The 24,353-nt window shown below is 39.2% G+C and overlaps 1 protein-coding gene and 1 pseudogene across 1 annotated transcript in view; both read right to left on the minus strand.

The window, feature by feature from the left end:
• The window catches only part of ABCB7 (ATP binding cassette subfamily B member 7), a 173,803-nt gene that overhangs the window by 63,724 nt on the left and 85,726 nt on the right, over window positions 1-24,353 (minus strand). The gene's annotated exons all lie outside the window — the stretch shown is intronic.
• LOC102441990 lies at window positions 2,155-24,237 on the minus strand (annotated as a pseudogene).

Here is a 24,353-nt window from a genome sequence, read left to right on the forward strand (position 1 = left end):
AACATAATTAAAGCATAGTGATTATATATATGTGTTTTCCGATGGTCTTAGGCAACCCCTGTGAAAAGATATAAACAAGTGGAAGAATATACCATGTTCATGGATTGGTAGAATAAACATCATTAAAATGTCCATACTACCCAAATCTATCTGCAATCCCCATTAAAATACCAACGGCATATTTCTCAGACCTAGAACAAACTGTCCAAAAATTTATATTGAATAAAAAAAATCCCAAATAGCCAGAGCAATTCAGAGATAGAAGAGCAAAGTTGGAGGGATGACAATACCACATATCAAGTTATATTACTGTTGGTGGGAATGCAGACTGGTATAGTCACTGTGGAAAGCAGTATGGAGTTTCCTCAAAAAGTAAAAACAGAACAGCCTTTTGACCCACCAATCTACATCTGGGAATATATCCTAAGAATCCCGAAACATCAATCAGAATAAATATATGTACTCCTATGTTCATAGCAGCATTATTTAAAATAGCCAAGATCTGGAAGCAGCCCAAGTCCCCATCAGTAGATGACTGTATAAAGAAGCTGTGGTACATATACACAGTGGAATACTACGCAATTTTAAAAAAGAAAGTGTTACCCTTTTCAAAGGAATGGATGTACCTAGAGATTATTATGCTAAGCAAAATAAGCCAGTCAGAAAATGACGAATACCATATTATCTCACTTATATGTGGAATCTAATGAATAAAATAAACGGAAAAACAAAATAGAACTAGAGGCATGAATACATGGAACAGATTGACAGCTGTCTGAGAGACTGGATAAAAGAAGGTGAAGAGATTAGTCAAAGAACATATATCTATGGCCCATGGATACAGACAACAATGTGGTGAAGGTCAGTGGGCACTGTGGGGGCTGGGTGGAGGAGAGCACAGGGTTGGGGGGGTGGGGAACATTGGTAATAGTGTCAGCAATAAAAAATAGACATTTCCCCTTTAACCTTTATAATATAGTTAAGTGTTTAATACTCTGTTTTGAAAAAAAGTTGCACTTTGCCCCTTCTGTCTGTCTATTTTGTCATCCTACTCAAAGTTTTGCATACTTTTGTCTTTTTGTTTCAGGTACAATTGCTCCATTCAATATTTCTTGAAATGCAGATCTGGTGGAGGTAAATTCTCTTAGCTTTTTTCCTCTCTGGGATTGAATATCTTTGTTACAGAAATTATTAAATAGGAGTACAAATCAGCATCAAAAATTTGTAAGGAGTTAGAACAGGATGTAGGGTCAGAATATGATTGTTCATTTCATGGTCTCAAGATATGTGAAAAACTTTCCCTGAGACCCATTGGTCAATATACATCTCAAATACAGGAAGGCAAATCTAAAATACTAAGGACCTAACCCGATGTCTTTTAGAAACAGAATCAAAACCATACCAAATATTAATAGTCAGCAAGATTGCATTGTAAGATTTGAAATTGAGTGATTTTCCTCAGAGTTGTCAACCTCCAATTAGGAGCAAAATTGTAAAGTGAGTAGGCTTGAAGAAAAAATACCCCTTTGAGAGAAATTAGCTATTTCTAAAATGATTCAGGTCTTTCCCCTATTTTCATGTTCCAAGACATTATTGCTGCTTGTTTCACACCTTTACCCACAATTTCTCTAAGAGAAGGAGAATAATCAAAAAAGCAAGTGTCTTATCACCTTACCTTTTAGAAATCCTACTGTCTTGTAGCAGATAACCTCACATTAAAACTTAAAAGGTATTCATCAACCCTTGAAGAAAAAATTGTATTTATTGACCTAGAGCAGAAAATTAGGAAGGCTGGAGCAATCTCTAAATCTGATTAAAATGAGGTTAAAAAAAAATCAGTCCTTCTATTTTATCTCTGGTTCCCCCATCAGGCCTGTTTTCTGGAATAAATAAGGGGTGGGAAGGAGGAATCCATGTAGCACAGTGAGTACTCCATTGCTTGAACACTTTGCTTTGTGCCTTGAGGGCTTTTGAGAAAAACTGATACAATAAATGAATGAACAAATGAACGAATAAATGAATAAATAAAACACAACTCTGGCAGATTTAACACAATTGAGGGGACAGAGCAAGATTAATAGGGGAAAAGGAGAGAAAGGAAGAGGCTTGAAAGGGAAGACAATGAGAGCACTGTGGGTGATAAAAGTCTTGGGCTTAGAGTAAGTCCAGTTCGAAGGAGTAGATGCTGGCAATGGGGGTTCTCCAGAACTTGAAGGTGCTGCACTAAAGGAGGGCATCACCTTCAGGGATTTTCTCCTGCTCTGTTTCACTTCCTTGCTGGATCATTCTGACAATTCTGCTGTCCTTGACCTTGTAGGTGGATGTATCTGACAGATCCAGACTTTCCAGCTCTGGCAGATCTAGCTCTAGAATGGGAATCTTCCAGAAAAGAAAGGAGCTATACTGGCGATTCACAGGGAGACCCTCATAACTGTTATCAATGAATTACTAGTCTGCATTCCAAAGATGGAGGGAGGACCTGGCTCTGGTCCCTGCTGTGGGATAGAGAGAAAGGCAACAGTGGGGACTTTGCTGGCTTTGTCTTCTTGTTCTCCATCTTCTGTGATTCAGTTTTTGTTTTTGACTGGGTAAGTCTTTATTTCTCCTTCCTATCCAAAGCATAACTTTGCTGAATATAGAGCGTGTGGCAAAAGTAGATTAACAGTTGCCCATATGGAAAATTATATAATCCTATATAATAAAAGGCTAATAAGCAAATCGACAGAACAGCGGAATGACAGGTCGCTATGATGCACACTGACCACCAGGGGGCAGACACTCAATGCAGGACCTGCCCCCTGGTGGTCAGTGTGCTCCCACAGGTGGAGCATGGCTCAGTTAAAAGCCAGGCTCATAGCTGGTGAGTGCAATGGTGGTGGCAGGAGCTTCTATTTTTTCCGCTGCAGCGCTAAGGATGTCTGACTGTGGGGAGCAGGCCTAAGCTGTCAGTTGGACATCCCCCGAGCGCTCTCGGACTGCAAAAGGACGCAGACTGGGCTGACGGTCCCCCTCCCGCCCGAGTGTACGAATTTTGTGCACCGGGCCTCTAGTAATTAATAATAACACAATAATAAACTGTTTCCCTTATTCACAAGTGTAAACCTCTTTTGCTTCACCTTGTATTACTCTTGGCCAATGGTTTCTCTCTTTCAATATTTTGAACATTTCATCCATCTCCTGGCTTATAAAGTTTCTGATAAAAGACCTGATGAAAATCTAATTGGGTTTCCTGTCTAGGTTACTCTTTTTATCCTTGACGCCTTTAGAAATTTTACTTGTCATTAATTTTTAACAATTTTAATATAATGTATCTTGAACAAGGTCATTTTGCATAAATAACTAGGTGTTCTGTTAACTTCTTGAATTCAGGAATCCAGTTCTTTGCTTAGGTTTAAGAAGTTCTCATCAATTATTTGTTTGAATATGCTCTCTGTATTGTTCTCACTCTTTTCTCCTTCTGGTATATCCAACATCTTTATGTTGCTCTTTCTATTGGAGTCAGATAATTCTCAAAGAGTTGTTTTAATTTATAAACTCTTAGTTCTCTCTCTCCTGAGTCATTTCTAGGTTTCTATCTTTGAGCCCACTAATTTTCTCTTCCATGTGCTCAGGTCTATATCTAATGCTAATATATTCATCCCATTTATTAATTTTTTCAGCTCCAGAATTTCTATTTTGTTTGTTTTTTTGTTTTAGTTTCCATCCCTTTGGTAAAAGGAGGGAAACTTCATTAATTTTCTTTCTGAACTCACTGCCTTTGCTAGTTCTCTTGTGTGTTATTGAGATTCCTCATAGCTACAATCATAAATTTTCTGTCCTTTAAGTCACAGTCTTCTACAACTTTGGTTTCTGGAGACTTTTCTTTTAGTACTCCCATGTAACCTTGGTTTTTCAGGGTATTTGATAGATTGTTTCTCCCTGCTTATTTTAGGTAGTGAACTCTTTTTTTATTTAGATACTAGAGGCCCGGTGCACGAAATTCATCCATGGGTACAGTTGCTAGGCCTGGCCTGCAATCAGGGCCTTCTTCCCTGGCTGCCACAGCTGGCCCTGCCCCCCCTCCCACCACCCACTGGTCCCCCGTTCACCACCAGGTGATCAGAGCCTGCCAGCTGTGGGGGCAGGGGGGTGGGACTGAGAGGTTGGCCGTTCCCGCCTGCTTGCCAGCCCCGCCCACTGCCACCACCCAACCCCCAGTTCCCCATTCCCCATCGGGTGATCTGAGCCTGTAGGCCAGGGGGAGAAACCAAGAAGCTGGCCGTTCTTGCCCGCTTGCCAGCCCCGCTTTCCCACTGCAGGTCGCCCTCTGTATGTGGGGCGACCAGCGGGCTGGGGGCCTTGGCCTGGCGCCGCCCACATCCACCGCCACCCACCCCTGGTTCCCCATTCTCCATCGAATTATCGGAGCCTGCCAGCCAGGAAAAGTGACCAAGAGGTTGGCCAGCAGGCCCTGATCATTCAGTGCCTGCGAGCTGGGGGCAGCTCCTGCGTTGTGTCTGCCCCCTGGTAGTCAGTGAAAGTTATAGTGACTGTTTGTTCCACTGTGTGGTCAATTTGCATATTACCCTTTTATTATATAGGAGGATGACTTTGCTATCAACAATTTTGAGCATTTATTGATAGGCAGGTACTTTCTTTTGTCTACCAGTGAATGGTGTTCGAATGCAAACTTTTTTTGCATCTGGGATTGAGGTGAAACAGCATCCCTTAGGTTAAGGAATATGTCACACACTCACTGGGATTGTGGGTGTCCCCTCTGTGACTGGCTTGCCTAAGTTACTGGCACCATCACTGTGGTGAAGAAATGTGGGAGTGGTGAAGAAATGATATTGCAAGTTCCCTGTGCTATTTCCTTCTTACTAATGTTGTTGGCCTCACTATGTGTTTGAAGGTGTCTCCACTGCCGCTACTAGACTGTTAGGATGGGTGAGGAAAGGAAAGCAAGTTTTTGCTGCTTAGGCTGTGCCACTCTGCCAACAAGAGAACTGGGCACGAACTGTGCTGTCTCTGGGTAAAAGCTTTCTTTCATGGGCTCTGCTGGGAAGCATGAGGCAGATTTGCTTTCTGCAGTGCTACTATCTGACCCTGAAATGCCACCAGCAATTATCTTGGGCACCACCAGACTGTCTGTGACTTCTTAGCTTTCTTTGCCAGGCTCTTCAGGGAAGGGTGCAACTAGGGAAGCAAGCTTCTGAGCCACCCATTCTGATGGGTCTGACATGATGGGGAATGAGGAAGTGAGATGTCTTTTCATGGGGGATAACTACATCTGCTTCTCTTATGCTCCAGGCTACACTGTACGGGTTGCAGCCCAATTTCTCCATTACTTCCATGCACTATGGAGCCAGGATGGGCACTGGGCTTAATCTTAGGAAACTGTCTCTGTCCTTCCTCCATACAGGCTCCGCTGCTCATTACAATCTACCATCCTTGGATTTTTCAGTTGTGTTTGTGTGTTGAAAAAGGGATCAGTTTGGGGGTTTTAGAAGTTCGACTAGTTGTAATTTATATTATTCTATTACATTTATTTTTATTACATCTATTTGGGTAACATTGAGTAACAGGATGATATGTTTAAGGTGTGGACTGTTATGTTACAAGATGTGTATATTGTACTGTGTGCCCACCAACCAAAGTCAAATCATCTCCCCTCACCATATATTAGCCTCCCTTCATCCCCTCAACTCCACAAACCCCTTCCTCTGGTGACAATGAGATTGCTGTTTCTGTCCACAACTTTCAGTTATATATCTCACATATGAATGAAATCATATGGTTCTTAGATTTCTCTGCCTGAGTTATTTCACTCAGCATAAATTCTCAAGATCTATCCATGTTATCGCAAATGGCAATACTTCATCTTTTGTTATACCTGAGTAGTATTCCATTGTATATAAATACATCTTCCTTATCCATAATCATATCGAAGGACACCCTGGTTGCCTCAGTGTCTTGGCCAATGTGAATAATACTGTAATGAACACAGGGGAGCATCCATCTTTAAGAATCCATTTTTTTTTTTTGGTATATACTCAGGAGAGGCAGTGCTAGGTCATATGGTAGCTCTATTCTTAATTTTTGAAGGAATTGCAAGACTGTTTTCCATTGTGGCTGTACCAGTCTACATTCCCACAAGCAGTGAATGATGGTTCCCTTTTCTCCACAATCTCTCCAACATTTGTTAGTGCTTTTCCTTTTTATCAGAGTCACTCTAACAGGTGTGAGATGGTATCACATTGTAATTTTGATTTGCATTTCCATAAATGCTAGTAAGGTTGAACATCTTTTCATGTATCTATTGGCTGGTTATATGTCTTCTTGGGAGAAGTGCCTGTTCAAGTACTCTTCCCATTTTTTAATTAGGTTGTTCGTTTGTTGTTGAGTGTTATGAGTTCTTTGTATATTTTATGTATTAAACCTTTGATGGAAATAGTATTTGCTAATATCATCTCCCTTCTGGTCGGCTGCCTCTTTGTATTGTCAGTTTCTTCTGCAGTGCAGAAGCCTTTTAGTTTGATATAGTCCAATTCATTTATTTTTGCTTCTACTTCCCTTGCCTTTGAAGTTAAGTTCTTAAAATGTACTCTAAGATCAAGATCAGCACATAAGTTTTGTACCTGAGCTTACTTCTATGTAATTTATTGTTTCAAATATTTTTAGATCTTTAATCCATTTTGAGTTAATTTTTGCACATAGGGGTAAAGTGTAATCCAGTTTTATTCTTTTGTATGTGGCTTTCCAATTTTCTCAGCACCATTTATCAAAGAGGCTTTCATTACTCCATTGTGTTTTTCTGGGACTTTGTCAAAAATGATCTGCCCATATGCATGTGGTTTTATATCTCAATTGAGCTCTCAATTCTGTTACATTGATCTGTACCTCTTGTTTTTCTGCCATTACCATGGTGTTTTGATTATCATAGCTCTATAGTATAATTTGAAGTCAGGTAGTGTGATACCTCAGGCTTTGTTTTTTTTTCTTCTCAGAATTGATTTAGCTATTTGGGGTCTTTTGTGGTCCCATACAAATCTGATAATTTTTTGTAAACTGTATATTACTTTAGGTAATGTGGCCATTTTAAACTATGTTGATTCTTCCCATCCATGAACACGGGATATTTTCCCATTTTGTTGTTGTGCCTTTTACACTCTTTTATTTTTTTAATATATTAAAAAAAAGATTTTTATTGATTTCAGAGAGGAAGAGAGAGGGAGAGAGAAATAGAAACATCAAAGATGATAGAGGATCATTGATTGGCTGCCTCCTGCATGCCCCCTACTAGGGATTGAGGCCCCAACCCAAGCATGTGCGCTTGATTGGAATTGAAACTGAAACCCTTCAGTCCGTAAGCTGACATTCTATCCACTGAACCAAACCAGTTAGGTCCCTTTTATAATCTCTTTTAATACTTTGCAGTTTTCAGTATATAGGTCTTTCATGGTTTTTGTTAAGTTTATTGCTAAGTATTTTATTTTTTTGGTTGCAATTGCAAAAGGAATTGTGGGTTTGTTTGTTTTCATTTCTTTTTCTGACATTTTGTTGTTAGTATACAGGGAGGCAATGGATTTTTGCACATTGATTTTATATCTTGGAACTTTGCTGTATTTATTTCAAGTAGTTTTTTGGTGCACTCTTTAGGGTTTCCTATGTTCAGAATCATGTCATCTGATAAAAGTGACACTTACTTCTTCCTTCCCTATTTGGATGCCTTTTATTTCTTTCTCTTAGCTTCTAGGTTTGGGTAGGACTTCTAGAACTATATTGAATAGGAGTGGTGAGAATGGGTATCCTTGTCTTGTTCCTGATTTTAGAGGAAAAGCTTTCAGTTTTTTTGCCATTTTTTGAGTACAATACTAGCTGAAGTTTTATCGTATACTAGAGGCCCAGCACATGAAATTCGTGCACTCGGGGGAGGGGTATCCCTCAGCCTGGCCTGTGCCCTCTCGCAGTCCAGGAGCCCTTAAGGGATGTCGAACTGACGGATGTCTGTGGGGAGTGGGCCTAAGCCGGCAGTCGGACATCTCTAGTGCTGCCATGGAGTTGGGAGAGGCTCCCACCACCACCACTGCACTCACCAGTTGTGAGCCTGGCTTCCGGCTGAGGGAACTCTCCCTGTGGGAGCGCACTGACCACCAGGGGGCACCTCCTGTGTTGAGTGTTTGCCCCTGGTGGTCAGTGTGCATCATAGCAACCAGTCATTCTAACGTTCAGTCAATTTGCATATTAGTCTTTTATTATATAGGATGGCCTTTATTATGTTGAGGTACTTTCCTTCTATTCCTATTCTAGTTAGTGTTTTAATCATAAATGGATGTTGTATTTTATCAAATACTTTTCCAGCATCTACTGATAACATAATATGATTTTTATCCACTTTTATTGATGTGGTGCATTACATTGATTGAATTGCATATGTTGAACCATCCCTGTACCTCTGGAATGAACCCCACTTGATCGTGATGTATAATTTTTTTATGTATTGTATTTGATTTGATAGTATTTTGTTTAGGATTCATCAGAGATATTGGTCTGTAGTTTTCTTTTCTTCTGTTATCCTTGTCAGGTTTTTGCTACTAGAGTTATGTTGTCTTCATTAAATATGTTCGGAAGTGTTGCCTCTTCTTCAATTTTTTGGAAGAGTTTCAGAAAGACAGGTTTTATTTATTTAGAAGTAATTTTTATTGTTGATAGTATTACAGATGTCTCCCATTTCCCTTCCTTTACCCTCCACCTCCCAGGCCCTATTCACTCCCCCAGGTCTTCACTACCCTATTGCCCAAGGCTATGCATTAGTATATAAGTTCTTTGGTTTATCGCTTCTTGTTCCTCCGCCACCCCTCCCCCACTTTGTCCCCACATCAAGGTATGTCAGTCTGTTCTATGCCTCCATGCTTCCAGCCAATACATTTTATTCTTAAGATTCCACAAATAATGAGATCATGTGATATTTGTCTTGCTCAGATTGGCTTATTTTACTTAGCATAATATTCTCTAGGTCCATTCATTCTGTCACAAAGTGAAAGAGATCCCTCTTTTTTACAATTGCATAGGTTTAAAAAAAATTTGAATGTTTGGTAGAATTCACTGGTGAAGCCATCTGGTCCTGGGCTTTTAAATTTAGGGAGGTTTTAGATGGTTGTTTAAATTTCTTCAATGATTATCAGTCTATTTAGATTTTCCAATTCTTCATGATATACTCTAGGAAGGTTATATATTTTGGGTGATCTTACTTTTAGTATTGCAACCTTATGCTTTTTGTTTCAGGTAGAACTGCCTCGTATATTTCCTGCAATTAAGATTTTCTGGTGATTAAATCCCTCTGTTTCTGTATGTCTGGGAAAGTATTTATTCTTCATATCTAAAGGATAATTTTTCTGGATATATTATTCTTGGCTGGCAATTTCTCTCTTTCAGTTGTTTGAATATTTGGTTCCACTCTTGTAGAGTTTCTGCTGATATGTCAGACAAAATTCTGATGGGTTTTCCTTTGTAGGTCACTTCCTTCTTTTCCCTGGCTACTTTGAGATTTTTCTGTCATTTATTTTTTACAATTTTAATATAATGTGTCTTGGAGAGAGCCTCTTTCGATTGAAGTAACTAGGTGTTCTGTTTGCTTCTCAGATTTGAGAATCTAGCTCTTTCCATAGGTTTGGGAAGTTCTCTTCCACTATTTGTTTGAATATTTCTGTTCCTCTCCCCTTCTGGTATTCTTATAATTCTTATGTGCTTTTTCTAATGGAGTCAGATAGTTCTTGTAGGTCTCTTTTATTTATTTTTATGGTCAGGTCTCTTTCTTCTTCCATCTTTGTCATTTCTAGATTCCTATCTTCAATGTCACAAATACTTTCCTTCATCTGGTCAGCTCTGTTTCCTATGCTCAGTAGTTCACTCCTAATCTCTAATTTCATGCTTCATTTCCAGGATTTCAAGCTCCTTTGTAAAGTACTAATTTAGTTCATTAATTTGTTTAATGAGTGCAGTGAATTGCCTGTCTTTATTTTCTCACATCTCCTTGAGTATTTTCAGACCTGCAATCTTGAATTCTCTGTCATTTATATAACATATTTCCATATGTTCCAGCTTGCTTTCTAGAGATTTTTCATTTTCTTTCTAAGAGTCCTCATTACCTTGGTTATTCATGGTATTCACTGGTCTCCTCTGTCTAGGCATCTATCAAATTACTGTCCTTTCTCTAGCAGCTTTCTCTGAAGAGGTTTTTCTCCTATTTTCCGGTAGGTGTCGCTGAATCACAAGATTTTTACCTCTATGATCTCCCAGAGCTGAACTTCTTGGGTTTCTGTCAGACAGTACAGACAGTACAGATATGATGCTTGTGGGTGGGATTTGTTTTGACCAGCCGGGACTTCAGCCACAGCCCCATTTACCCCAACTGGGGATCAATCATAGAGGGGAAAAAGCATTTCTACTGCAATAGCCCTATGTTTTCAGATAATGTGATCCTCACCCCAACACCAAGGACAAGTGGAGGCTAGTTTGGGGAGTCCATGGGGTGGCAAAGCTCTATTGCTTCATTTCTTTGCGTGAAACACCCACACCTGACAGCAGAAAGCTGCGGCAAAAACCCTATGTTGTGTCCTTGTCCCATATCTTGTGTCCTTATCGAGGCGTCTCAGTTGGCTCAGCTGCTATTCACACTGCTACCCCTGCTGGAGAGCCCACCAAGACTCTCTGTTCTTATCAGCCCACAGAAGCATCTGCTACCACCAGGTTCCTCCCCTCTCCAGCAGAGCTGTTACCCACCTCCTGGCTTCAGGGCTACATCTGTGGCCGTCTGGGCTCTCCTCCCTTCTTGACTCTCCATTTATTCCCAGTTGTCCACCTTAAGGACTCCATATTCTCTCAACACTCACTCACTGACTTACTCAGAGCAACTTCCAGTCCTGCAAACTCCATTTGTGGTAAGTGCCCTATATAGGTGTATCATTTTATATATCCTTTATACTGTATTTTTTACTGTACCTTTTTTATGTTTATATACACAAATACTTATCATCTATAATAATAACAGTGTAATATGCTAATTAGACCAAACATCCTTTTGGTCAACCTTCGGGATAAAGCCGCGGCGGCAGGGGCTGAGGAGGCCACCGCAGCGGCGGGTGCCAAGCCCCTTGCACGAATTTTGTGCATCGGGCCTCTAGTTGTGTTATAATTGCCCAGAGTATTCAGTATAGTAACATGTACTATACTGGTTTGTAGCCTAGGAGCAATAAGCTATATCATAGAGCTTAGGTATGTAGTAAGCTAAAGCATCTAGGTTCCTGTAAATGCACTTTACATTATTTTCACAATGTCAAAATCACCTAACAATGCATTTCTCAAAACATATCCCTTTTGTTAAGTGATGCATGGCTATAATGTAATTTATCACTTTAACAGGCTAAAGAAAATATATCAAATAATATCAATACATGCAAAAAAAGTATGGGACAAAATCTAGCACCTATTCATGATAAAAACTTTCAGCAAGCTGGAAAAAGAGGGGGATTTCTTCAACTTGTTTAACCCTTTTAGTGCAGGGGTGCGCGATTGCGCTCCTCCTGCAGTGTCACTATTAGATGCTAGTAGTTCACTCTTTATTGACAGATGGCACCTAAGTGCAGATTACTTCTGATGCCTAATGTTTGTAGTTCTAAAATTGACCACAGGCATTGAGGACACAAGAATCCTATGCAAAACGGTACCGAGCAATATTCATTTAGGAATTGTGTGCTATACTGCATATAAATTATACTTCATTAAAGTCTGTTATCAAAAAACAACAACAATAAATCCATTAAAATGATAGAGCGGAACAGGTGTGTGAAGCGTTGAAAGTCTCGGGGCCCTGGGAGCACATCTAGAGCTCAGGACGCCAGTGGTTGGCAATTTTTTTTCCTACTGTATTTTATAATACAATCAGGAAACAATATATGTCAAAGATGAAAACAAATGTAGTAAAGGTTCCCTTAAGTTTTTGAATATGTAACTTCATTTACTTCCAATTCATAATATTTTTTTCCTAAACTGCTGTAAAATCAGCAAAAATGCCTTGGCAATTTTAGCATAATTCCTAGGATATTGGTTGGCACTCAAAGGGTTAAGAATATATACATAGAACCCTATAGCTCATAATATACTTAATTATGGAAAACTAGATGGTTTTCTCTTAAGATTAGGAACAAGGCAAGGATGTCCTGTCTTATTGCTATTGTTCAACATGGTAAAATAAAGCAAGAAACGGAAATAAAAGCAAGTAAAAAAAATAAAAGGTTTACATATTAGGAAGAAAGAAATAAACAATTTTTGCAGATTATATGATTACTCTAGTAGCTACTGGCGAATCTGTGTGCCAGTAGCTCTCTGCAGGCCTGGCCGCTCCGCGCCCGCTGCCCAGAGACTCTCCGTGGCCCAGAGGCCAATCCGCGGCCAGGCGCGGAACGCTTGCCTCATCGCCAGGGCAACAACGGAAACATTCCATGCCCCAGCCTGACCAAAGGCCCATCTGTAGCTGGGCACGAAACGTTTGCCATGTCGCCAGGGCGACGACGCAAGTATTCCACGCCCTGGCCTGGCCAGAGGCACATCCGTGCCCCAGCGTGGCCAGAGGCCCATCCGCAGCCAGGAGCAGAATGCTTGCCTTGTCGCCAGGGCGACGACGCAAGCATTCCTCCCCACCTCTACCCCGCCCCTCTTTGCCCGCTACCCAGCCAGGCCACTCACACTGCCCACTCTCAGTGGCCGCCCCCCTGGGACTGGGGGACTCCGGTGGGGCTAAGAGGACTGGGCACCACCATCTTGTGGCTATGGGCACTGTCATCTGTGACGCAGTGATGGTTAATTTGCATATTATCCCTTTATTAGATTATTAGATAGGATGATTACCCATGTAGAAAAATCCCAAAGAGTTAACAAAAAACTCCTGAATTAATAAGCAAATATAGCAAGATTGAAGGATAAAAAGGTAATATGCAAAAGTCAATTGCTTTCCTATATTCCTTCAATAACAATATACAATTTAAAGTAAAAAAAAATAACAACATTTAAATGAGTACTAAAAAATGAAACAATTAGGTATACATCAACCAAAAAAAGTACAAAATCTATATGAGGAAAATAAGAAAACTCTGATGAAAAAAATAAAAAAACAACTAAATGATTGGAGAGATATTTCACATTCGTGGATGACTCAATATTGTAAAGATGTCAATTCTTCCCTAACGTGATCTATATTGGCGATGCAATGCCAATCAAAATCCCAGCAAGTAATTTGGTAGATATGAACAAACTGATTTTAAAGTTTATATAGTAAAGAAAAAGACCTAAAATATCCAACACAATATTGAAGAAAATAATGTTGGAGGGCTGACCCTATTTGACTTTAAGACTGACTATAAAACTACACTAATTAAGACAGTATGATAAGGGTAAAAGAATAGACAAATACATCAATGGGAAAGAATAGAGAGTCCAGAAATAGACAAATATACACAAAAATAGTTAACTGATCTTTGGCAACAGTGTGAAGGTAGCCCAGTGGGAAATTTTCAAAAAATTGTTTTGGAACTAATTTTTAAAAAGTTTTTAGACACTGATCATATACCGTTTTCAAAAATTAACTCCAAATGGATCACAGACCTAAATGTAAAGCACAAAGCTATAAAAATTCTAGAAGATAACATGAGAGAAAAGCTAAGTGACCTTTAGATGCAACACTAAAAGCATAACCCACAAAATATTGGTAAATTGGACTTCATCAAAATTTACAATTTCTGCTGAGAATGAAAATACAGCCACAAATTGAGTGGAAATATTTTCAAGACATCTGACCAAGGACTGGCATCCAAAATGTAATACAAAGAACTCTTACAAGTCAATAGAAAATGAACAACACAATTAAAAAAAAATGGATAAAAGACCACACACACCTCACTAAAGAATATATACAGATGGCCAAAAAGCAAATGAAAAGTTATGTCATATTAGGCAAATCAAATTAGAATAAAAATGAGATAACACTACACACCAATTAGAATGTGCAAAATCCAGAACAAATGTTGACAAGGATGTGGAGCAACAGTAACTCTCAATCATTGCTGGTGGGAATGCAAAATGGAACAGCCACTTTGGAAGACAGTTCGGCAGTTTCTCACAAAAATAACCAGTCTTATAATATAGTCTAACAATTGCATTGCTTAGTAATTACCCAAATAAACTGAAAATTTATGTTACACAAAATCCTGAACAAAATGCTTATTGCAGTTTATGTACAATTGCCCATATCTGGAAGCAACAGGTGAATGGATAAACACATCATGGTACATCCATACAATGGAATATACTCAGCAATAAAAAAGAAATAAACTCTCAAGTCACAAAAAGACATAAATGACTCTGAAATGCATATTGCTAAGTGAAACCAGCCAGTCTGAAGTGGGTACATGTTATATGATTTCCAATTATATGACAGTCTGGCAAAAGGCAAAATTTCAGAAAGTAAAATGATCATTGGTTACCAAGGATCTGGGAAGATGAAGAGAGAGATAAATAGGTGGACCATATGGAATTCTTAGGGCAGTGAAAATTATTCTGTTCAATACTTTAATGATGAATACATAACATTATGCATTTCCACGAATCTATATAAACTACAACACAGTGAATCCTAAACTATTAATTTAGTTAATAAGAATAATGTATTTTTTATAATTGGTATATCAATTATGACAAATGTAGTACACTGATGCAAAATGTTAGTAATAGAAACAAAACAATGTTTTTTAGAGGGCTTGTGCTTGGGAGAAGGGGTGGTGGGAGAGAGATCAATGGGGGGAAAAAGGAGACTCATGTAATACTTTAAACAATAAATAATTTTTTAAATAAAGAACATTCTATACTTATTGCTTAATTTTTCTGTAAGCTTAAAATATAGTATTTTAATTATTAAAAGTACTCCAGGGTATAAAACATACTACTCAACTTAAAAGGATTTAAGTAGCACTGTTACATGTTAAAAAGTATTTTTCATAAAATTTTAAAGAACCAAACCTAAGCAAGAAGTGCATGAGTCATTTGAAGTTACCCACGTCAAGTTCATAGTTACTGAAAAGCTCTAGCTCAGTGGTCGGCAAACTCATTAGTCAACAGGGCCAAATATCAACAGTACAACGATTGAAATTTCTTTTGAGAGCCAAATTTTTTAAACTTAAACTATATAGGTAGGTACATTGTTATTAACTTAATTAGGGTACTCCTAAGGCTTAGGAAGAGCCACACTCAAGGGGCCAAAGAGCCGCATGTGGCTCACGAGCCGCAGTTTGCCAACCACGGCTCTAGCTCATGCATGAAGCCTTTCCTAAATGCCTAATTGTTAAGATTCCCATACAGCTTCATTTGTGACTTCTTTTGGGTATATTTAATGTTATACATTATCATTGTTTATATATTTTATCCTTCAATACACTACAACTCCAGAAGGGCAAGGACCACATTTTATTTATTTTTGTATTCCCAGTTGCAAAGCACAGTTCCTTGTATTTAACAGTCACTTAACAAATGTTTGCTCAACACATATCACTATGGTATGAATGTTTGTGTCCTGCTCCTGTGCCACCCCCACTCAATATATAGGTTTAATTCTAACCCCCAGGGTGATAATATTAGGAGGTGGAGCTATTAGGAGGTGTTTAGGTCATAACCACAGAGGCCTTACAAATGGGATTAATATGCTTATAAAAGAATCCCCAGAGATCCCTTTTGCCCCTTACATCATATGAGGTTAAAATGAAAAAACAAACAAACAAACAAAAAACCAGTGGATCAATGCATGTTATTCTGTTACTAGAGGCCCGGTGCATGAAAATTCGTGCACTTGGAGGGGGGGTCCCCTCAGCCCGGCCTGCGCTCTCTCGCAGTCTGGGACCCCTCGGGGGATGTCCACCTGCCAACTCTGGCCCACTCCCTGGCTTATGGCTGAGCGGAGCTCCCCCTGTGGGAGCAGACTGACCATCAGGGGGCAGTGCACGTCATAGTGACCGGTCATTCCTGGTTGTTCCGCCATTAGAGTCCATTTGCATATTACCCTTTTATTATATAGGATAGCAGTCAAAATGGACTAAGACACATATATTATCCCTTAATTTATACTAGCGTCCGGACCCTCAGCCCGGCCTCTCCAATCCGGGACTCCTCGGGGGATGTCCGACTGCTGGTTTAGGCCCAATCCCTGCTGGCTCCTAACCACTCATCTGCCTGCCTGCCTGATTGCCCCTAACCACACTGACTGCTTGTCTGATTGCCCCTAACCCCTCTGACTGCCTGATTGATTGCCCCTAACCACTCTGCCTGCCAGCCTGATTGCCCCAACCGCCTCTGTCTGCCTGCCTTATCGGCCCTAACCTCTCTGCCTACCTGCCTGATTGCTCCTAACCACTTCTACCGGCCAGCCTGGTCGCCCCTAACTGCCCTCCCCTGCTGGCCTGGTCGCCCCTAACTGCCCTCCCTTGCTGGCCAACCTGGTTGCCCCTAACTGCCCTCCCCTGCAGGCCTGATTGCCCCTAACTGCTCTTCCCTGTCCCTGCCACCATTGCTTTGTCCGGAAGGATGTCTGGTCTAATTAGCATATTACACTTTTATTAGTATAGATAATGCTTTCTTGGAGAAAAGGGGTATTGATTATATTTTTATAAAGAATACCTTCTTGTAAAATTATTTTATAATTTTAAATGTGGTTTATTTTCATTTCCAACAGATTATTGAGAATATATTTTTGAACATGATACTTTAACTTAATGTGCCCCCAAATTCTCTGTCAACTAAGTATTTCCCAAGGTGATGGTGGTTAGAGAATATGAGTAATGAGTAAACTTTTATAATTTATATATATAAAAGGCTAAGTGACCGACCGTACGTCCATCCTACCATCCGGTACATATGACACACACTGGCAATTTAAAAATAAACGTTGACTTGCGCATGCACAATACATACATATAAAGCTCTCGCTGGCACAAATCGCACACGTGTGTTTTGATCTGTCATTGTTGATCGTGAATTTGGTTGACACTTCTATTATAGAGAAAGGGCGAATAGCGATATTAAAATATTTCTTCTAATTAATTTCCTTTCAATGTGCACAAATCCATGCACCAGGCCACTAGTATTAATATAAACATTTATTTTATGAAATCAGAGTTTAGTAAATATGTTTTATTTTTTTATTTTTAAAATATATTTTTATTGATTTCAGAGAGGAAGGGAGAAGGAGAGATAAAACATCAATGATGAGAATCATTGATCGGCTACCTCCTGCATGTCCCCTACTGGGGATTGAGCCTGCAAGCTAGGCATGTGTCCATGACCGAATCGAAGCTGGGACCCTGCAGTCCTCAGGGTGATGTTCTATCCACTGAGCCAAACCAGCTAAGGCAGTAAATATGTTTTATATTTCCTTTCAATCTTGGTACAGTTGTATGTAAAATACTAATAGAAAGGTTGCATTTAAAAAATTCTTAGAAGATCTCAAAATCCCCAGATTAAGGATGATGTGATGCTCCTATAACATATGTATGTATGGTAAGAAAAGGCATTATATATTATTTGTAGGAATTTAAGAAATGAAGCCAAACAGTGTTTTCTCTGTATCTCTCTTGGCAGCAGAACCCTTAAAACATATGTCATACTGAACTGTAATGTAATGTAATAGAATTGCTACAACTTGGATAGATTATCAACACATCCTCTTGTCTTCCTCTAGGCTGCAAGGCCTCTCTAAATAATACATTTTATCTTAAAATTCTTTGCTGGAGACAATGATAGCATTAAGACCCTCGGAATAAAAAGAACATCAAAAGGCAAATAAGTAAGCAGATGGTATGCTGTAGCCCCATATATTAAGAATGAAATCCTCCTCCTTTTTAATTCTCAGTTGGTATTTCTCATTTTCTGTCTTCCATCTCTCTGATGGATGCCTCAGGCCTCATTATGAAATCACCACCCACTGTTCCGATGACAGGGCAACATTCTTTTAGAGCTAAGAAAGATCTTGAACCCTATCCTAAAGTTCTCAGAAGTATGTAGAGGAGATAAAGAAAACCAGAGTATAAAGGAGCACAGATTGGTCCAAAGTGCTCATATGCCAAAGCATATAAACAAGTTCAGGAAAAAATAGGAAGCCAAGGAATGAAAAGGATAATAATCCATCTTTGCACACCAATTATAAATAACAACTGCAATACTACTCAGAAATAAACAATGACCGGGTTTTAAATATTTGGGAGAGTGATCACTTTTAAAGTGAGGACAGTACAGAAGATGGAAAAACAATGTTAGGAATGTTTAAATGCTACTATGCTCTTTATTCCTAAAGTTATTCTATGGTCTGATTCCTGTCTAATAAAAAGAAAACTGTTTTTCTATATGCTCTGAAAGTACCGAGCAAGTACACATAATAACATCTGGCAATTTCTTCTTATTTCTGAACCAAAAGGAATCAAACATATGTTTTGAGGATAGATTCTTCTGTTTTCTATTTTTAAATTTTATTTTTCAATTAAAGTTTATATTAAATCTTATTTTATATTACTTTCAGGTGTATAGCATAGTATTTTAGACAATCATGTATTTACAAAGTGAGCCCCCTGATATTCCAAGTACCCAACTGGAACCAATCATAGTTATTACAATACTAGAGGCCCAGTGCACGAATTTGTGACCTTGAAAGGAACTATGAGCCGCGAAGCTGCAGTGGGCACAGGGGCGGATGTCGGCCCATCCTCCATGTCCCCACTTGACCCCTCCCAACACAGCCCCCAGTCCCCTCTCTGCTGGCAGCCCCGCTCCCGCTGCCGCCACTCCCACATGCTGACGGCGCCAGCCCCACTTGCACCTGATGACAGTGCAGAGCAATTGGGGCCAGTGCCAGCAGGGGGTGCAAGCGGCAGCTGCTGTCCCAATCGCCCCTCAAGGGCAGGGGGAGGTGGAGAAGCCCTCAGAGGCGATTGGGGTCGGCAGCCACTGTTTGCACCCACTAACGGCACCAAGCGATCAGGACCAGCGCCAGGCACTGGCAGCGGGTGCGAGTGGTGGCTCTGGAGCCAGAAGTGGGTGCAAGCACAGCCAGCTGCTGGCCCTGATTGCCCCTCAGGAGCAGGGGGAGGTGGAGAACTCCTGAGGGGTGATTGGGACTAGGAGCCACCGCTCACAACCGCCGGCAGCGGGTGCAAGCACCAGGCGGGACCGTGGCACACGGGAGCAAAGAATTTTCTGTAACCACCAGAGGCTCACCCAGATGACAGTGACCAGTGCCCTGCCTTGGTTTGGCACTCCCACTCACTTGCTCCACTATCCCGCCACAGCTGACACTCTGCCGACGCCTGTCATGTCCCACGTGCGCCCCCTGGTGGTCAGCGCACATAATGACCAGTTGTTCCGTTGTTCTGACATTTGGTCTATTTGCATATTAGGGTTTTATATGTATAGATTATTGACTATGTTCCTTATGCTGTACTTTATATCCTTATGACTATTTTGTAACTACCAATTTGTTTTGTAATCTCTTCATCTTTCAAACAGTCCCCCAACTGTCCTCCCCTCTGGCAACCATCAGTCTGTTCTCTGTATCTATGAGTCTGTTTATACTTTGTTTATTTATTTTGTCCTTTAGATTCCACATATGAGTGAAATTATATAGTATTTGTCTTCCTCTGACTGGCTTATTTCACTTAGCATAGTAACTTCTAGGGAAAACCATACCATTGCAAATGTTAAGATTTCATTCCTTTTTATAGCTGAGTAATGTTGTATAAAATATATCTACCAGAACATTTTTATCCACTAAACTATTGATGGGTACTTGGGTTGTTTCCATTTCTTGGCTATTGTAAATAATGCTGCAGTAAACATACGATAACATGTATTTTCAAATACTATTTGAGGTTTCTTCTAATATATACTCAGAAGTGGAATTGGTAGGTCATAAGTCAGTTGTATTTTTTATTTTTTTCTAGGTAACTCCATATTGCTTTCCACTGTAGCTACACCAGTCTGTATTCCCACCTACAGTGCACGAGGGTTCCATAGTCTCCACAACCTGGCCAATACTTGTTGTTTGTTGATTTATTGATGGTAGCTATTCTAACACCTGTGAGGTGATACTTCATTGTGGTTTTAATTTGCATTTCCCTGACAATTAGTGACATTGAGCATCTTTACATACTGGCCATCTGGATATCCTTTTAGAAGTGTCTATTCAGATATTCTGCCCAATTTTTAATTGGATTGTTTTATTTTTTTGGTGTTGACCATTACCAGTTCTTTATAAATTTTGGATATTAACCCCTTATCAGATGTATTGGCAAATATGTTCTCCCATTCAGGAGGTTGTCTTTCCATTTTGCTGATTTTTTTTTTCTGTTTAAACCTTTTTAACTTGATATAGTCACTTTTCTTTTGTTTCCCTTGCCCTAGGAGATATATCACAAAAAATATTACAAAAAGCAATGTCAAGAGATTTTACTGTTTTCTTCTGTAAGTTTTATGGTTTCGAGTCTTACATGTAAGTCTTTAATTCATTTTGAGTTTATTCTTATATAAGCAGTAAGAAAGTGATCCAGTTTTAGTTTTCTGCATGTATCTACCCAATATTCCCAACACCATTTATTCAATAGACTATGTTTATCCCAATGTATGTTTTTGCCTCCTTTGTCAAATATTAATTGTCTGTAAAGGAGTGGGTTTATTTCTCGGCTCTGTTCTGTTACATTGATTTATATGTCTGTTTTTATGCCAGTACCATGCTGTTTTGATTACTAACGCCTTGTAGTACTGTTTGGTATCAGGTAATGTGATACCTCTGACTTTGTTCTTTCTCAAGATTGCTGTGGCTGTTTGGTGCCTTTGGAGGTTCCATATAAATCTTTGGAGAATTTGTTGTAGTTCTGTGAAATACACCATTAGTATTTTGATAGGAAGTGTGTTGAATCCACCGATAAATTTGGTTAGTATGAACATTTTAATGATGTTAATTCTTCCTTTCCATGAACAGAGTATGTGCTTCCATTTATTTGAAACTTCTTTAATTTTTTTCTTCAATGTCTTATAATTTTCCGAATACAGGTGTTTTACCTCCTTGGTTAAATTTCTTACTTGATAATTTATATTTTATGATACAATTGCAAATTAGGTATTTTTCTTAATTTATCTTTCTGGTAGTTCATTATTGGAGTACAAAAATGCAATAAATTTCTGAATATTTATTTTGTATCCTGCTATTTTACTGAATTAATTTATCAGTTCCAGTAATTTTTTGGTAAAATCTTTAGGGTTCTCAATATGTACTATAATGTGATCTGCAAATAACAAACAGTTTTGCTTCTTCCTTTCTAATTTGGATGACTTTTATTTCTGCTTTATGTCCAATTGCTGTGGCTGGGACTTCTAGTACTATGTTGAATAAGAATAGTGAGTGTACAACTCTGTCTTGTCCCTAATCTTAAAACAACTTATAGTTTTTACCTGTTGAGCATGTTAACAATGGGTTTGTCATATATGGCCTTTATTATGTTGAGATAAGTTCCTTTTAATCCCACTTTGCTGAGAGTGTTTATCATAAATGGGTGCTGGTTTTTATCAAATGGTTTTTCTTTGCCTATTAATGTGACCTTATAATTTTTATCATTTTTTTATGTGGTATATCATATTAATTGATTTGTGGATGGTGTACCCACCTTGAACCCCAGGAATAAATCCCACTTGGTCATGGTGTATGAATTGCTCCATGTATTGCTCGATTCAGTTTGCTAATATTTTGTTCAGGAATTTTGTGCCTATGTTCATTTGGGATATTGTTCTTTACTTTTCTTTCTTTGTAGTGTTGTTATCTGGTTTTGGGATTAGGATAAAACTGGCCTCCTAAAGAGGTCTTCCCTCTTTTTGAATTTTTGGGAAGATATCAATTCTTCTTTGAATGCTTGGTAAAATTCACCTGTGAAACCATCCAGGACATTTGTTTGTTGGCAGTTTTTTTATTACTGTCCTGTGTACAGGAAGATGGCCTTCGCTTTAAAATCACACAAAATCAGTCTCTCCCTGTGTGTCTCTGGCACCTCCATGTTTCCCCGGAATTCCTTGAGCATTTTTTTTTTAAGAAAGAGTGCAACATGGGCCCATGTTCAGCAGTCCACATGGGCAGAGCCCACAGCTGTATGTGAGATTGGCAGAGTGGGGTATCAGGAGTCATCATGATGGGGCTAGGGTACCTCCTTAGCCCAGTGATGGCGAACCTTTTGAGCTCGGCGTGTCAAAATTTTGAAAAACCCTAACTTAACTCTGGTGCCGTGTCACATATAGAAATTTTTTGATATTTGCAACCATAGTAAAACCAAGATTTATATTTTTGATATTTATTTTATATATTTAAATACCATTTAACAAAGAAAAATCAACCAAAAAAAATGAGTTCACGTGTCACCTCTGACACGTGTGTCATAGGTTCGCCATCACTGCCCTAGCCATATAAGAGGATTACTAAGTCCAGAAAAGATGGTGTCCTGTTGGCAGTTGAGGTGAGGCAATCAACACAGGGACATTAGCACTGTCTCTCCAGCCTGGTCCCCGAAACCACAAAACTCAGTCTCTCCCTGTATGATTCTGGTAATCTCTGAGCTGCTGCCCCCTCCTTGGAAGCCTAGGGTGAGTGTTTGTGAGCAAAATTTTGTGTGCTGGCCCTTTAACAGCATGCCTGGGTTTCTATTAGCCTTCTGTCTTAGCCCAGTAGACCGAATCCCAGATGATTTTCACAGCCAGATGTTTCATGGGCTACTCTTTCCAGCAGTGGTGCTTTGAGTTGAGGAACCTGGTGGCAGGCTGAGGCCCCCATGCCCTAAGGGGGTCCTCTACAGCTGAAATATTGCTCTGGATTCTCAACCCCTCCTCATGTATCCAGGGGCGTTTCACATCTCTGTCCCTCATACAGGTCTAGACGTGGCTTCTTCTTTATATCCTCAGTTATAAAACTTCTGTTCAGCTATTCTTCAAATAGTTCTCCAGATAACTGAGTTGTAATTTTGATATAGTCATGGGAGGAGGTAAGGGCAACATTTACCCATTCTGTCGTGTTGGATCCCTCCGAGGATTAATTTTTCTATATTCATTTCTAATTACTTTTAACTAGTTTATATGAGGTTAGTACAACAGTTTACAAACTATAGGTACTAATTATTTGTTGACAGAGAATCAAATATTAGCCTTGTAAAAATAACTCTGTCCTTAAGGACATTAGATTGATCTAGATTTCATATCCTGATGTTACCTATCACCAAGTAACAGAAATCTGTGTTTCAAGAAAGAGTGGAATTCACTGTAAAAATAGTCTATCCAAATGCCATTATTTACTAGTAAGACTTCTCCCTTTGACTAAATTAATTAGTCATGTTTTAGAAAACAGTCTGCCTTTAACTTGTCAGCAAGGTACTTATATTCAGCTAATGAAGGAATAAAGGCCAATTTGCTACTTCTGCCTCAGTATAAGCTTTACCCTTGAATAACTTGTGGGTAGAAGATAATTTAGCAACCAGAACTGTACTAAAAATGAATATGAGTTTTTTAAATTACAACATTCGATTTATAATGGTATTCTCTCTCTTAAGCTTAAACAAATTGAATAAAGTATGGATTCTTGGTCTGTTGCTCAGCATCCTGATTTAATTCCTCTCCCAGAGAAGGGTCTGGTTCATTGAGAGAGAACTTAACAGAGTCCATAGATGAGAAAGGTGACCGACTAAAGTATTTTGGTTTAACTCTTACCTCTCCAATCACTCTTTCCAATGGTTCCACTACTATTTACTTTACTTTCCTATAGGAACACATTTATCATAGGGTCTGTCTCTAGTCATCTTCTATTTCTGTTCTTTTCCTTGGAGAATTCATCAACTTGCATTGTTTCAACTAGTATCTACTAATCTCTCTAACCCTGGGCTCCTTCCTCAGCTTGTCTTATATTTTGTATTACCAGCTAAACATCTCTATCTCGATGTTTTACCAGCACCTCAAACTTAACATGCCTAAAACCAAAATTTTCATCTTCACAAAGACCTCCCATCATACTTCTGTTAAAAAGGCATTATCATTCTCTAATTCTTGACAATATCTTTGAATCCTATTCCTCTTTTTATCTGTTGCTAAGTCTTATTAATTCTACCTCCCTTACCTCACAATATCTCTGGCATCTTTTCCCTCCATATTACCATTTATGCCACTACTCCAGTACAAACTATTACTTCTCATTTAGACTATTAAATTAGTATCATAACTGGTCGATAAATATTTGCTGAATGAATGCATGAATTGAAAATGAA

This window comes from Myotis lucifugus, unplaced genomic scaffold, assembly GCF_000147115.1.
Source record: "Myotis lucifugus unplaced genomic scaffold, Myoluc2.0 scaffold_4, whole genome shotgun sequence".
Taxonomy (NCBI): domain Eukaryota; kingdom Metazoa; phylum Chordata; class Mammalia; order Chiroptera; family Vespertilionidae; genus Myotis; species Myotis lucifugus.